Consider the following 12978-nt stretch of genomic DNA (forward strand, 5'->3'; position numbering starts at 1 on the left):
TGGAGAGAGAAACATGCGTTACACAATGTCACAGCTGAGCCAAGAGCAACGCCTGCCCCTCCAAACTGACTCTAGGTACTGACCGGAGCTCAGGTAGGGACCAGTCAGAACCCACATTCTCCTGTGAGGTGGCTGGCCAGTGGCAGGATGCTCTGCCACACCTCCTTTAAGTTTCCTGCTTCTAGAAAGTGGAGGTGAAATTTCAACAAAAAGGCAGCTGCAAATAGATTTCTTCCCCCACCCCCAGCTCTTCTTCAGTTACTCGTCACTTATTCTACACAACTAAACTATAATTCTCTGGTTATAGAGTGCATCACCATTTTAACTCCGATTAAATTCTGCGCTCAGTCCAGGAGCCCAGAAACTTTTTAATCTGGAGATCAGAACCTTAGACAACTTTTGAGCCATGACAGCAGCTATGCATAGCCCACATTATTAGAACAGCAAGATCCAGGTACTGTGGCATAGAGATGAGACCCTTAAAATGCTGGTGGGCCCTGCCTGCTCCCCTTCCCAATTCAGGATTGAACACTACTCTGTACATTTTTATTTAGGAGGACCAGCCTGGACAGTCTGAGGAGGTTGCCTGCAATAGCAGGGAGCTGGACTTTAACCCAGGAGTTCCCTTCCACTCCTCTATAACTCATTAGTGCCAACCAATTCCTTGGAAGACTATTCTACATTTTAATGATGTCACTGGGGGAAGATTTTTCTCCCCTTGTCAGCCTTGAGTTTGTTTGTTCTCTTTCCCTGAAGGGATCGCTCTGATATTTCGCAGTATCTAGCCTGTGTCTGTATGTTCCTGGGGCTTGCCTCTATTATTGTAAGCTCTTCCAATTGCTGTCGTCTGGCTTTTGTTACAGAATGCTGGAACTCTCTGTAAAAGAATTGAACAGAAATGGTTGTAGTAGCAATAAAAAAAAAATTGCTTCAGATTTACAAGCTCAGACAAGCTGATGCCATCAATGGATATTTCAACTTTATTACATAAAAAAAATCCTTCTGTCACGATGAGGCCCTGTTACTTGTTCAAGTTATGGGAATTTGAGACTCCACCTCCCAGATGTAAAAGGGGTATTTAATAAATTTACTCTGCTTCTGGCTTTCTCTTGCCATCCTCCCCTCCCCCAAGACGTGTGGTGCAGGGAGAGCATGGTAAACAGGTGTCAGACTACTCTTCAAGCCCCTGAGGCTAATACACATTTCCTCTCAGAGCTGAAAGTCATAAGCTGTACCTGTCATACTGATCCCTTTAGGCTTCCTGGGATCTTCCGCTGCTCTAATGTGAACACTTGTAAGCCTGAGCAACTCTTCCCATAGCCTTAGGCAGCCACATTCCTTGGAGGGAAAATAGCATCTCCCCCAGTAACTGATGAGTGACCTTATTAGTGCCAGAAATGCAACGTTAAAGAGTTCCTAGAGTAGAAGATGGCTGGAATGAGGCCTACATGCCCTTCTATACCAGATACCACATCCTTGTCTTCAATGTGCATATCATTTCCTGTGTCTTTTCAGCCACCCACAGATGCTTTGTTCTGTGAAGGCTGCAGACATTTTTGCTCCTATGGTACTCTCCTCCCACAAACAACTCCGCTTTTCTCTGCAACCTTTTTGTCCACAGCAGGGCTGCCCAGAGGGTTAAGGGGGCCCGGGGTAAAGCAATTTCGGGGGCCCCTTCCATAAAAAAAGTTGCAATACTATATTCTAGTGGGGGCCCCTGTGGGGCCTGGGGCAAATTGCCCCACTTGCCCCCCCACAGGCAGCCCTGGTCCACAGCCCTGCCCCCCTAAAAGTTCATCTGAGTCTGTTTGTTCTGCCACCCAGGCTCTGCTACAGACTTGCTTTTTTAGCTAGCCTTCCATCACCAACCTCTGCTCCGCCAATCATACTTTCTTGTATGAGTTTACTCCTCAGTCTATACATGTAAATAATGAATTTATTAAAAGTATTGAACTAGAAGAACTAAAAAGATATGGATAGCAAGAGTATCTCATCTCATTTTACCATATGCTTGGTTTGCTTTGCCCAGGCTATTCCTGTCAAAAAGGAATTAAATTGGATGGCCCCTTTTGAACATTTTCTCCTTTAATACATTGGTCCTGATTTTCAAAGGGACCGAGCTGCTGCATGTCCTATTGGCTTCACCTCTGAAAATCAGGCACAGTTGGGCACTCACAATCCATGACCACTTTTGCAAAAATTTGGCCAGTGGGAGTCCTGCCATTGGCGCCCTGGGGGTCAGTTAAAATGTCTCCTTTCTTCTGACGAAAGTAAAAGTGGGCCCCAGATGACCAACATTCCTCATCAGCAAAGGGGGTGTTTTGTGGACACGCCACCCAGCAGCATACAAGTGCCTCTTTCTGCACGTTACAGTTTGCTCACAGGGAAGTTTTGTTCTCAAAGTTTTTGCATTTTTAAGATTCAATTGGGTGAATAAAGCAAGTGTCCTTAGTCCCAGCAGGAAATTTAACAGCTAAAAGTCATGCAGCCTAACAATACCTATGTCAACTGCATGCAATATTTACAGAAAGTCACAGGCCAGAGATAAGACAGCTAACCTGGCAGTGAAATTAAGCAATCAACATTCCTTTTAAGGTCAATAGAAACAAATAGGCCCAGATTTTTCAAAGGTATGTAGGCATTGCCAGTTTTGCAAATGACGCTTAGGGCCTTAAGTCACTTAGACCATGCACTGCTGGTTGGAACATGCTTAAATATTGGTAAACAGCTGGGCCATGGTGTTCTAAAAACGTAGAGAAGGGTGCAGGCTACAATATTCAGAGCAAGGTTTCTAATTAATCACTCCAAAGTTTGGGGGAGGGGGGGAATTAGGAGCTAGGATTTTGAATTGAGACCATCTTTCTTTTAAAAGTGTTTTTCCTGCAAACCCCACCACCGGGTCCAGCTCCCTACCCCTTTAAAAACTCTCCACAAAATAGAGCAGAAAAAGAAAGCAAACAAAATAATATGAATAAATGAAAAGTACCACCCCTTGGAAAGAATCCAAACAATGTCAGAGAAAGATGCTTGATAAACTACTGCTTATGAAAACAAAGTTTGTTTGCAGGTAAGCTATTATCTTAATTGGTAGTGGGCTGGTCAGTATTAACCCAAACCCACACACTGTCGAGAGGAAATGAAGCAGGTGAGTTATACTGAACAGTGCCTAGCTGGAAACCCTTCTGGTTTGCCCAGTATGAAATATCCTGCAGACACACTGGATCCCACTGGAGGAGCTTGTGAATTGTCCTAAAGCTCTTTGGCCAGTGTGAAAATCCTGCTACTGAATGTTGATCCTGGAGTCAGACCTACTATGGGCCCATTCCAGGCCTAGCAAGTCTAGGGGTCCACATTGCTGTTGCCTTGTGATATGCTGGTCCACAGGGGCTGCAAAGCAGCCACGGAGCCTCCTGCTGCAGCCCTCTGTGTCACATGCATATTGGAGGCAGGCGCGGATTCTAAGTGGTAGAGCTGGGACAGCTATTCTCCAGCGGTTACAAGGCCCGTAGGGGACTTGGGCAACTGGGCACAAATTATGACGCTTTAACCTACTGAACTGGCCCATCCCTTTCCCAGTCCCTGCACCAGTAAGGGATGAGTTTAGTCCTTGGATTCCATTTTCCTACTACAAGTGGGTCATGTGACAAGTTATTTGTATTGGAGACCCACAATGCAACCTCCTAAACTGCCTGGTGATCTTGGCTTGGGGACATGCCTCTGGGCTCATCCTGAGCAGGGATCAAGGGAGGATGTGGTCTGTTTTCCTAAACCCTGTATTCACATCAGGCCCACCCCACTCCAGTCCTCCTCATGCCTTTCCTAGGAACAGATTGCACCCAGCCATGCTGGTCTGAAGCCACGTGTTCTGTTCTGGAGTCACACTGGATCAAACTAGAAGTAGAGAGGGCAGATTGGTCCTGGGGAGCCCTTCCTGGCTGTTGAAATAACATCACCAAAGTGGCTCAGCTTTACCCTCCCTGCTAAAGAAGAATTCACTTATCAACACTGATTACACACGAGGGCTTAACTCCAGGTGGCACCATGCAAGAATATGTGCCTGTTGTTCCAATGTCCCAGCTCTGGAAGTACAGACACAGTGGGAGTAGGACGACTTGTGGGGATAACTAATTTGGTTGCTAGTGACTCTATAAAATAAACTGGCCTCCAAGTTGCCCCAGTTTGTTTGAAGGATAGAGGTAGCAGCTGCTGCCAGGCTGGAGGTACAAAACACCCACAGCCACCCACCCATGATAAGAATCGGGATCTAATTTACCCCATTGACAGCACACAGACAGCTAGAGTTAGTGCAGAGGAGAAGCTGTGGCACCTCTTATGTTGGTGTTAAGCTGTCATGCTTTTACTTTATACAGTTCCCTTTCAGTTTACATCCCATGGGCATCTCTGCACTGAAGTGTCAGCATAGTAGTGTAAACTTTGGACGTGCAATCTCTCTCCGGAAACTTAACCGATACTTTGCCACACTGCATGACAGATATGATGCCATAATATCCCCCGGGAGTTAATTAGACTGAACGTTTTGCACTTAAGATATTTCCTTTATCCAAGATCATTTTGGAATGGTGCCTCTGTTTCAAAATCACGCTGATAACCAAGCAAAGGTTTTGTTTGACACAAAAGCTCTTTGAGCAATACTGGCAGACTCCACCTTTTTGCTTAGATAAACAAGATCAGATTGCCTTTAGGTTAAAGCTGCCTAGGTATCTGTTAAAATATGTCTAATAAAACACTCTTTTTAAGATGCATGACATACGAGTCATGGATGGGTACAAACTCCTTTACAGAACCCCAAACAATATTCAACTGTTTTACAGCGCTAGAGGAAGTCTGCAGAAGAACTGGACTAACCAGAAAAAAGTTCAGGTCAGCCTCTTTTAGTACAAAGTGAGAGAAGCGTAACGCTCAAGGCCTGAATCTCCATTGTCCTGCCCCTTGTGTGATCATTTGCACTGCTGCAGTAAAATGCTACCTTTCTGAGTGGAGGGGTTTTTTACATCCTCTTTGCACAGGTGCAAATGACTAGAGAAGGTGCAAGGTAGTGGTGAATTAGGCCCAGAGTGATTTAAGAGGGGAGACTGAGGTGTGTATCTTCTGAGCCATGTGAATTCTTTTTTTCCTTTACTAAATTAGAGCAGGGGACTGGGATTCCTGCCCTAAAGTTTCTGCTCTTTCACTCCTGCACTTTGTAATCTTCATCTAGCCACAGGACCTCTGTGCACCTTAGTATGTCCATCGGTAAAGTGCCTATCTTACTGGTTACCTGGTGTAGGGTGGAACTAAATATTAGGTCTGGTCTATACTACCCGCCTGAATCGGCGGGTAGAAATCGACCTCTCGGGGGATCGATTTATCGCGTCCCGACGGGACGCGACAATCGATCCCCGAATCGGCGCTCTAACTCCACCAGGGGAGGTGGTAGTAAGCGCCGCCGACAAAAAGCTGCAGAAGTCGATTTTGCCGCCGTCCTCACAATGGGGTAAGTCGGCTGTGATACGTCGAATTCAGCTACGCTATTCACGTAGCTGAATTTGCGTATCTTAAATCGACTCCCCCCTGTAGTGTAGATGTACCCTCAGTAAACGATCTGACACCCCGGGAGGAAGGATGTGGGAGAAATGCCGAGTGTTTTCACTCCATGGGGGAGGTATCAACAACGTTTCTGCCGGAGCCCATCAGCGCTCTCCCACAAATCTGCTGCTGTGTGTCACCAGAGGGCGGAGCAAAGCGCTATCAGTCCGCGTCTTATTTTAAGTGCCCTTTCCAGTTTACATCCATTGGGCCAGATCCACAGCTTGTGTACATGGGTGCGGCTCCACTGAAGCATCAGCCCAATAGTGTAACCTCTGGACGTGAGATCTCTCCCAGCCCACTAGTAGCCAAGGGAACACCATGCTGATGATAAAACATCAAACCTGCCTGATTTCCCTTATTTACAGGGGTTTAAAAGGTAAACGAAAACCATCCTGGTAAAGTGCCCTCATGTGATCAACCCATCAGGGTGGATACAGCTCTGGGAGAGAGAGCTAGATTCCATTCTGCCTTACATTTCCATCACCAAAGATGCCAGCTAAATTCTGCCTGCAGGATCTCTATCACCGGTGACAACGTAAGAGACAGGCAGGACCAATCTTGATTTTTTCAGATCCCAGGTTGGGAGGGAGCAGATAACATCTTTGGACTTGTAAAGTGAGGAAATTTGCCTGGACACATGGGGAGTCAATACAGATAGAGCCACCTGATATCATCTTGAGAGAGTCACGTTTCAGAGCATAACCTGTGTGTTAATACAGCCTGACAAACGCAGTCTGCACCATCTTGAAATTTCTTCTCCTCTCTCTCGGTTAACTTGCTGCCTTTTCATTTAAGAGAACCATTTGCACTTCAAAGTATATGGTGTAAAGAGTTCATAACTGGGTGGAAACTTCTTTTGCTGCTATTTGTGCCCCAGACTAGTTTAAACCTGCTGGGTCAGAAGACAATTTACACACAAAGCAACAGATATTCTTTCAGTGATGTTTACTGTAGGGGCTGGGAAATTTAGCATCCGTCATGACATTCTTTCACTTACATTCATTGATGTAATTGTTCCATAAACACTGGCAGGATGAGTTGCTGGGAGCCAAAACAGTTTTTTTATATCCCTTATGCAACTCATAATCCTTACATGTATAGAATGAATTTACCTTCACTCTAACCTATATATTTGCCTATCTGGGACACTCTTATTAACAAACTTCATAAATTAATTATTTTTAACTAGAATAAACTGATCAAATATTAATTCAAATCTTGTTTGATGCCACAGGGGGAAATAAATTGCAGGATTATAAAGGATAAAGCACCACTGATATGAAAAACTACACACTGTCATAGATATATATTTATATCTATCTATGTATTACAGATTAGATAAGATAATGAGTTGACATTCCCGTCTCAAAGTGTTTTACAAACTAATGATTCTAGAAGCTACAGGAATCACCTCTATTGTCACTGAAATGCAGCCACCTCTGTGTTGAAATGCAGCAACACTGCACTGCAGCTTAGGAGAGAAAGTAAAAAGGGATACTGTTTCCTACTACTAAGAACAATACTTTACATTTCTACAGAACCTTTAGAGATCTCAAAACCTTCCCAGACATTCTGAAAGTAGCTTCATAACACCTCTGTGAGGTAGATAAGTATTAGGCCCTTTTTACAGATGTGGAAACTGAGCCACAGAGAGGTTAATTGACTTGCTCAGGTACATTCATGAAATGGACAGCAGAGGCAGGAATAGAAATCCGGAATGTCTCCTTATTCCTGGTTTTGTGTCTTAAGGATGAGACTCTGAGCAGAGCCCGAGTTGGCATTTGGCCAGGTTACAGGGGTGAAGGGAGAAGGTAATGAAGGATCACCCAAAGAACTGGTGAATGTAACCTCAACAGCTTTAATATACTTGGACAAAGTAGGGACATCTCATAGTGGGCAGCAAGGTTCTCCCTATGAATTAGAATAAATACTGTCAGGCAATTTGATTTTAATGCCTTGCAGGGATTGTGTACTGGGCTATATGGGCTCAGACAGGTAGTTTCTGTTTCTTATGTGAATTTACCAAGACTTATCACTCAACTGAACAACCCAGCTCAAATCCAGGATAAGTGGTTTATTAAAATCAGATGACATCAAAGATGATGCCCTTATATAATACAATCTGGAAGTTAAATCCTGATTCCCTCTTGATTCCAGATTGTATTAATGGCTATTAGCCAGGATGGGCAGGGATGGTGTCCCTAGCCTCTGTTTGCCAGAAGCTGGGAATGGGAGATGGGATGGATCACTTGATGATTACCTGTTCTGTTCATTCCCTCTGGGGCACCTGGCATTGGCCACTGTTGGAAGACAGGATTCTGGCTAGATGGACCTTTGATTTGACCCAGTATGGCCTTCTTATGTTCTTAGTACTTAAGGAACCTCATAAAGCAACTGGCATCAGTAAAAAACGCATTGAAATCACCAATCTAGTTGTAACAACAAGGAGTCCGGTGACACCTTAAAGACGAACAGATTTATTTGGGCATAAACTTTCATGGGTAAAAAACCTCACTTCTATAGATGCATCCATTGGGTTTATCCCAGCATAGCTGGCATCCTCCGGGGTGAAATGCCATCTGAAGAAGTGAGGTTTTTTACCCACGAAAGCTTATGCCCAAATAAATCTGTTAGTCTTTAAGGTGCCACCGGACTCGTTGTTTTTGTGGATTCAGACTAACATGGCTACCCCCTGATACTTGACAACCTAGATGTGCCACAATCTCAATGGGAAACTGTTACAACTTCTACTACTTTGGAGATTTCTCAATCTCGACACTAGACAACGTAATAAATCTGTCCTGTGGGAAACATGTTTTAGCTGGATTCTTTACAGCTGCTTGTTTTGAATCTGAGACATGGGATAAATGTCTGTGGCTTTTTAATGGAGCATATATTCCAGTATGTATTGAAATATTCTGGCTTAGACATACTGTTAGTTTATCACACCATGGGGCAGTTCATTAGCTGTTGTGAATTGTTGCAGCTCCGTTGACTTCACTGGAGCCATGACAATATACCAGCAGAGGTTCTGCCCCTTTATATACATGCATGTATGTCAGAAACTGAAAACTGCAGGTCTGAGCTGAAATTATAGATAGGCTCCCCTAGCTTCACTTTCAGATCTGCTATATCGTCCCAACCCAGACACTAAGAGCCAAGTGCCTGCTGGGTCGTTAGGTTCACACAGCAGGGAAAGACGCCTACCATCCTCTCACGTGTGTTAGAGCACTGATGATCTATTTCAAAGCTTGGCCACTTTTTAATTTCACTAAGTTCTTCTTTCCCACTGGTCAGGGACTGAGCCTGCAAATGACCTGCAGTTCAGCAAAAGACACAGTCCCTGGTAAGGAAGCCAGCCCCTGTACCCGAGAAGAAAGACACGCCCGCACCCTTGCCTTAAGAGAGTGCATGTCAGCTGTGGAGTAGATCATGCTATTGGTAGTGTTAGCTAGTAGTTAGGAATCCAAGTCCTGATTCAGGAAGCACATGTAGAACTTTAAGCAGCTGTGTAGTCTCATTTACTTCAATGGAGGTGACTTCAGTGTGACACTTTGAATGCTTTGAGCACCTTGCTGAATTACAGTCCTAAATTGCAGGACCTCCTGGAATCGGTTTCCCAGCACTGCTCATTATACAACCCTAGGCAAGTCACTCTTTGTGCCTTAACCTTCCCCTCTGTAAAATAGGGATAATTATACCTTCCTCCTGGGATAATTGTGAAGCTTACTTAATGCCTTTAAAGAGCTTTGAGATCCTCTGCTGCAAGACACTGTATAACTAGAGCGTATTATTATGATTAATAATCATTTCCCACTGTGATTGTAGCTCAGGATATTCTAGGACTTCTTTGTATTTGGCCAGTCATGTGAGATTCTTTGAGTGGCCACCATATAAACACAGTTTTGAACCAACATGAAATTAGACCTTTACTCCTCACTTAGAGAGCAGCAGGGTCTCATGTTTGATTCTAATAAGCCAGTTGTGCTGGATCTGAGCAAAGTAATACAAGGCCGATGTGGTATATTTTGTTGGGTGATAAGCCCTAGTAAACTCACACGGATAAAAAAAATTACACGTCTAAGGAGTGTAGTCCTGATGGGGCAGTAGATAGTGCCTGTAAGGCACTGAGATTACAGTTCCTTTCAGCCTTGCTGGTAACACAGAGGACTTTGCTGCCCAAAGTGAGATGGCCCCTCTAGCAATTTGTCCAAGTGTAATGAGGTGTTGGGGTTACAGTCACCAATTCGTTGGGTGATTGACAAAAGTATGATGCTAGTTTAATGTCAGAGGGGAGGTTAAGGCACAAGCTATCATGTTTGTACAGCCTCTAGCAGCGTGGGAACACCATTTCAGTTGGAACATCTGAGTGGTACTGTCATACAAATGGTTAATGATTATATCCATGTGGTCGCTGTTACAGCCTGCAACTCTCTTGTCAGCTTCCTTACACTAAGTAGGTTTTGCTGGGTCAGCCCTTGAATGAGAGAGCACCCAGGAAAACCCAGGTGATGTAGGATGGTGATTCACAGTGTGTGACCCTGTCTCCTGGGCCAATGCCTTTTCAGAGTGCTAGGGCAGAGGTGCCATGTTTTAGATTCAACATAAACCAAGGCCTGGGACACCTTGTGGTCATTAGGGACCCTGTGGCATTTTTCAGAGGAAGATGCAGCAAACTCTAAAGTGAGCAAGTATGGAATGACCGTCTCATAAACTAAGTTTCTTCCTATCCCTCTTCTAAATGCTCCTGCTTCAGGGGCTGACTGATCTCTTCCATCCTTTTCAAAAATGTAATGTAAACATGGGTGTTCGAGCCACACAAGTCTCCACACCTCTTCTAACTCCTGCTATGTTCCTGGTCCTGATAATGTCTCATGGTAGAGAGTTCCACATGCTAACTCAGCACAGGAGAGTGCATTGTGGAACTCAGCAAATGTTTGACATTTCTCTCCAACACTTTCCCCCCCCCCCTTGTTTTTTGTTCTAAGTGAGATTCAAAGGTACTAAAGAAAAACAGTCACTCTGAAGTTTCCTTTCTGTTAGCAGTGGGGCACTTGGAAAATGCAGCTGTCTTTAGGCGAGATTGTGAACATTGATGAAGGACATTGTGGGTTTCAATACAGACGGTTCCTGATCAAAGGCACTCAAGGTTACAAGTCAAGCCATGGTTTATCAGCCTGGAATCTTAATACTAAACTGGATTCCTTTGCCCTCATTTCTGGTAACAGAATCCATGTTCTGACCTGGCCCAACCCCTTTAGATTATGGCATCCAATTGGATTATCATGACATAAATTGTGAGTCAACTCTGGCAAGCAGAAAATGCACACATATGTCAGTTTATGTTAACTAAATGCAGCTGCATTTGGCTTGTAATGCCCTATAACTTTGCAGCTCAATAGAGACAGGAGGGGTAGCTGTAGTGTGTTATGCAGGAGACTTTGCAGAACGATAACTTATCTGGGTTGTTTTGCAAGAGCACCTTTGGCTAGGATTTCATTTTTAACTCTTACTGATTTGCAAAACTGGTAGGAGGTTGCTTAAAAAGCTGCAGAGCACTGAAGGTCAGAGGTGGGATGTGCTGATAACATGGCCCTGACAACTACATATCGTTAGCAAGTTTTGGCTATAGATTCAGTGTAATGCCCCATGGTGATATTACGGGCCCCACATATTGCCTTGTTGTTTTACTTCTGGTAAAAGAACAGATTCACTTGTCACCAGCTGCTCATTATATGAATGAAGGTAATTTCCATAATGAAGAAGGTCTGTTTGCGCAAATTGTTACTCACCTATAACATAGCTCTTCTATGATGCACACAGCAAGCTGCAACCAAGTAGTGATTACACCTCCTCACTCTCTAGGCATTGCACACCTCCCATTATTGTTGTTAGCCTGTCGTCCCCACCTAGCACTCCAACCTGCTTGATTGTCTCATAGAAGGCCAGAAGAGACCATCATGATCAGGCCACAGAACCTTGCCTACCCACTCCTGTAATAGACCCATATCCTCTGGGTGAGTTACTGAAGTCCTTAAATCACAATTAAAATACTCCAAGTTATGGAGTCAACTACTGATACTCTCTTAAACTGGCAAGTGACCCAGGCCCTATGCTGCAGAGGAAGGCAAAAAAACCCCATGGTCTCTACTAGTGGAAAATTACTTCCAGACCCCAAATATGGTGACCAGCTAGACCCTGAGCATGTGGGCAAGACCCAGCAGCCAGACACCCGGGAAAGAATTTTCTGTAGTAATTCACAGCCATCTTCATCACAAGTCCTATCACCAGCCTTTGGAGATATTTGCTACTAGCAGTCGCATGCCATTGTCTCATCTACCTGTTACGTCTCATCGTGTAGATTGAACTATTTGGGCCAGGGACTGTCATTTATTATATGTCTGGTGTGGTAGGGCCCCGATTTGGTTAACCTCTAGGCGCTCTCTCTCTTTCTCACTGTAAATAGATACATAGATTAATAGAGTTTAAGGCCAGAAGAAACCATTAGATCATCTAGTCTGACCTCCTCTTGTTAATTAATAAATTGCAATCTTCAGGAAAAATCAAATGTTTCTAAAACGTATGTTGCGCCGTCCTCTGCAGGATGCTGAAGGCTCCCTGAGCAGTTTGTGGAGTCTCACAGCCAATTACTGTATTAATAACCCTGGTGGAAAATATTCTGTGGCACTGTGTCTGCGTAATGCTTTTGTTGCCCCAACCATTCAGAATCTGACCTGCCTGTTTTCACCAGCTCACTGCATGATGGAGCAGACAATAAAGGATTCACGATGTAACATGACGCCTGCCCTGCCGTACTTGAGAACATAGGAACTGCCATCCCGCTAGCCTAATATTCTGTCTGCAATGGGGTCAGTCCCAGATTTTTCAGAGTGACATGTAACCCTGCCACAAGATACCTGGTTGTACCATATTATGCCATGGGGGCAGGGTAGGGGTGTGTGTGTGCAGAATAGCGACTAGTATGGTTGACTACAGAATCTGTCTGTTATTTACAGGCATATGCTGCTGAATGATCAAAATAAGGAAACAGAAGAAGCTGTTCTCTTTTTATTAGAGATGGGGTGAACCAAAGCCCCAGCGCTGAATGCCCACAGGAAACCAGATCCCAATTTGAATTTTCTGCTCAGGCCCCATTTTTGACTTTTAACTTTCAAGACTAAGGGAAGAGCCCATTGAACCAATGCTAATTTTAGGGACAACTCTTGGCTACAAATAAATATGCTCAAGTCTGTTTGCGCCATATTCCTGTTAGCGCTGGAGTGGTTTTACAAACGTCACTGGGAACATGTCTCATGTTCCTCCCAGTATTGCTGCTGCTGCTGGTTTTTAAAGTATTTTAAATATTTGATCATCCTAATTTCTACTCCA

Source organism: Terrapene carolina, unplaced genomic scaffold (assembly GCF_002925995.2).
Source record: "Terrapene carolina triunguis isolate 2854851 unplaced genomic scaffold, T_m_triunguis-2.0 Scaffold199, whole genome shotgun sequence".
NCBI lineage: Eukaryota > Metazoa > Chordata > Testudines > Emydidae > Terrapene > Terrapene triunguis.